Raw genomic sequence first — 4,715 nt, forward strand, 5'->3', positions numbered from 1 at the left:
ATATATTCTATACACACACAATATTTTTGCAATATTTAACAGCTGAAAGACTTTTTTAATTTAAGCATATATTCACAGCAGTTGCTGAACGTAATCGGTCCATTTCCTCCTTTGATGCCCACTAGACGGTGAGATGCATGTGATTACAACAGATAATTAGTTATTAAGTAGGAATGAGAACAGGACACGCTGGCTGTGACCTTTCCAATTAGGCAACTTGCTGAATGTTAGGAGTTACAGGATATTAGAATCTGTTGTTGAATTTATTTGTGGTCTTACATTGTTCTTTTTCATTCTTGGTTTTGTGCCTTGTTCGATTAGTGTACTTGACTTGTATATAAAAATCTGCAGCCTATCTGTACATCCCTGTAGTAACGGAAGGATCCTCTCGTGTCGGTCACCACTTTGACATGAGAGGTCAATCAGATTAGCCCGTAACCAATCTCATATTGGAACTTACTTTTCTGGTAAAGCATTGTTTTCACATCCGCAAAACAAATTAAAGTGGTTGTAACATTTCTTTTCATGTTACCTGTTGACCTTTATAAGCCTTTAGAGAACCATTTCAGCCAGCAACTGCTTGTTTTCAGTGTCATTGGAGCTATATACTGGGAATTTTTCTTATAGAAGACAAGAGTATATTGTGCAAGTTTGATTTTGTGTTTTAAAGAAGAAAAATGTATACCACATTGGTGTTCATAAGTTTTTGATGAGCAGTGAACTTTCAGCTGAACTTTTAGCTGGAACCTCTTTGGTGTGGTGAAGTATTGTTTTTGAGTTAAGCTGCAAGGTAATATTCATATTAAAAAAAAATGCTTTTTTCCTGGGAAATTCTGAATGGCAACGCATTAACTGTGCCATAATCTCTATGGCAGTTTAGAGCTAAGTCTTTGTTACGGAAATATACTTCCTTTAGCAATAAATATCAGAAATTAGTGCTAAAGGACTGAGGTTTTTATATATTTGAAGATACATTGCAGGCTATATTGGAGTAATATACCTATGACAGTTTAAACCAGAGACTTTCTCTATCATCATCATTTGATAGTGCTTTTCTACATTAATACATAACAATAAATGTCTGTCATTCCATGCAGTTTCATTGAATCTTTCCAGAGACAGAGGCTAGTCTGGCCATGAACTAACAAACAAGGCATAGAGCATTCAGTTGCTTTCTAAACAATTTGAAGATCTGTAACAGGTCTAAGCTGTGAAAAACTACAGATAAAAAACATGGTCTCCCATTTTCCTGTCTATGTTGAAGCCAAAAACCATTGGTATGTCTGATGCACAGAGGCTGTCTCATGCATTAGTCAACAGAATGACTGCCCTTAAACATTGCTCCCATGTGTGTTGTAACTTGGCGTACAGTAATAGAGTTGACCTGCATCCTGAACAGTGCTTTTGGGCACGAGTGATCCAATTCATCCCACTGGATTGGGTGGACGGAGTGGCTCTAGGCAGGAAATAAGTCTGGGTGCCAAAAAAATAACTGTAATTATTGCCCGAAATATCATCCGGGTAAAGAAAAGAAAAAAAAAAAACTCTACTGTATTCTGTATTTTTCTATAAATGTAAACAAACATATATGAATAATGAATAAAGTACATATATCCACATGTTTCTTACTGGTATGTTTGCTTTTCATCAACATGTTTTTTTTTTTTTTGGTTGTGTTGAAGTTATTTTCAAGAGAAAGAGTTTAAGTTTTAACTTTACTGTGGAACTATCCAGCAAGGTCCAGTACCTTAAACAACATAAGTTATAATTAATATGCAGATGAGACTACATTGGGTTTTAAAAATTGTATTATTATAAAACAGTTTCCCATATTTTCTTACTTGTGGGGGCAGTCGAGGAGCGAATACACATTTCTATTGGTCATTAACAGCAACATTTTATTGGTAAATGTGCGCATGAAGAGCATAAGTTTGCATTGGGTTTGAACTGAAGCGAATATAATCGGTTAAAGGCAATATGTAAGTCTTGTGGAAGGTATTCGTTAAGCAATTCGTAACACTCAATTTAAAAAAGGAAATCATTAGAAAAATATGTAAAAGAAAAGTAGGTCAAAATAAAGATTACAATTTTAAATAAAACATGGAAAAGTGTTTAATTTAAATATATATATATATATATCAAAATTATAGTATTAGGCTTGAAGTGAAGAGAATGTGACCTGGGAAACGCAATTTGAAGAAAAAATGCATTTCGTAAAACTCATATGAATAGCAGCAATAAAAATTTTAATATTTTAAAGTAGTGAGTGACCTTTCCAGGGTTTACTCTACCGCCTGCCCATTACCTGCAAGTACTAAGCTGCAGACCTGATAGAGCCAGTGAAGAGAATGGTATTTTTATCAATTGAAATATACTTTAAATGGTTCATCCAATAAACTGTGGAACAGGTTTGTGTAATAGTAATAGATCCATAGTCAATTATTAGCATTCTTATGTGATTTATCTTCACTTTGCAGAACATTACATTTCTTTATTGATTAGAACAAACCCACTGAAAGTCCCTTGATGACATTTCAGATGCTGACATTTGATCATGTTTATTGTGAGATCATGATCTAGAATTATCTGAACTTGTTTTTTAAAAAAGAAAAATGTTTATGTGTCTGGTTTTATCTATGGAATCGCAGTATTCTCATGGGACTGCCTAAGGAAAACATGGCTGCAGTCATATGTAATGTGTCTTGTTGATAAGATATTAAGAGGGACAATCCATCCATGCAAAATGGTAAATCATTCCACTTGGCTTGCAATGATGTCTGTCCTCCCTGATGGCTGCTAGCACATGATGCAAGAAAGTTTTTGTTGCCCTTTAAGCTTTAGACTGTGCAAAAGCCATTAAACTAGAGGGAGTACTTGACCTACAGCCTCCTGTCCATGATGCCTTCATCAACGTAGCAATATATCACAGTTTAGCAAAAATCATGACAGTTCTTAAGCTCTAATGTAGCATTTACTGAAGAAAATAAATTGTTTATACATCCCTGAGGCATTGTAGGTTTATTCTTCTCTACCCACACAGGCCATCTGTATAATTGCTTGGTGCAACACATAAAGAATGTTTCAAGTTTTAAAAATAAAGGAGAAACATTTTCTTCAAAAAGGTTTAAATATATAAGTTGCGTGCTAACCTAAATAAATAACTAATTACATACACAGAGATACTTAGCTGTTAGTTGTTGCAGTGCTCAGACTATAAACAAAAGGCAGTTAAAGTTACCCTTGAATTGTTTGAAATTTGCAGATAGAATACGCACAATGTGTATTTTGAAAAGAGCTTGTGAGTTGCAGACGTGTAAGATTGTTGTGAATTTGTTTGTTCAAAAGAGAAATGAACTGATTTAAAAAAAAATTCCTGTAAAGAAAAATGAAACTGTATGTTGAATAACACAGCTTTAAACAGCTTCTTTTCTGAGCTCTGGAAGGTATCAGATCAGTTAAACAGCTTTATTTTAAATAACTATACTGTAGCTCCAATTTACAACATGTCACTTTAGAAACTTTTCACTTTACTGACTCCAATCAAATATTCAAATAACAATAAAAGTTTGATTCGTGCTCAAATCATGGTCCCACAGCTAACCCCGCACACGTGTTGAATAAATTCACCATAGCTTCCATTCAAAATACAATTTATTGATAACAATCATTCAACTCAGATGAAAGCATATTTCAGTTGAAAACTCTTGACTGAACTAGGTTCACAATGTCCTGGATCTTTGGCTCAGAGTTATTCTTGTAACTCAGAGAACAAGTTTAAGATCCGAGTCAATTTTGCAGAAATGTAGTTCTGGATGTGGCTTCAGGTCTTCCTAACATGGGCACGGGTAAAGGAAATAAATCCATTTAGCAATGTTGTCTCTGTTCTCTTCAATGTTGCTTCCGTCTCCTGGATCCACAGGGGTCAGGTGTGTCAGGTTAAGAGGGACTTTAAGAAATATTTTGCAGAGGATCTGCAGCCTTTCTAGCAGTGGTCTCAAACTCAAATCCTCAAGGGCTGATGTTCTGCAACTTTTAGATATGTGTCTGCTTTAACTTTTAGATGTGCCTTTGCTTTAACACACTTGATTTGAATATGAGCTCATTGGCAGAGCTTAACTGCTGCTGCTGCTGTGGTAGTTTAGATTCTTATTTTAGGTGTTTAGGGAGGGGAATGCCCCTAAAATTAGTGGGACACCGGCAGAGGATTTGAGTTTGAGATTCCTGCTTTATATTTTGGTACCAAAAATCTGCATGGAGATTGGTCCACCAATGTTAAAAATTAATATCATGGTTTATGGCATCACACTACATATTCCTGGATTGTAAGCACTAGACAATTTCAGGTGTAATTCTAGTTATAAGCTATTTTTCTAAATTCAAGTCTAAATTCAATTCAAATCAAAAATACTTTAAAGACTTCAAAGACGAATAAAAAATTGTTGTAACTCAGTATTTTGAATAAATAAACAGGACAAAAAGACATAAAAGTAATTGAAGAATTTATTTTGGCTTAATTTTGCCAAATGTCCTAAAACTATGTCAAAAGACTTTTTATGTCAAGGCTCAGAACAGAGAAACCAGTATTCAGGCCGACAGACAGTATGATATCTCAAAAAAGCGTTTATTTAAAAACGATGGATCTGCAGTGAAGAGCTAGGGAGTCTAACACACTGCATGAAAAGTGAGATTTTCGTCCCCGTAAACCCCCGTAAACT

The sequence above is a fragment of the Cyprinodon variegatus genome, unplaced genomic scaffold, assembly GCF_000732505.1.
Source record: "Cyprinodon variegatus isolate N-32 unplaced genomic scaffold, C_variegatus-1.0 Scaffold70, whole genome shotgun sequence".
NCBI lineage: Eukaryota > Metazoa > Chordata > Actinopteri > Cyprinodontiformes > Cyprinodontidae > Cyprinodon > Cyprinodon variegatus.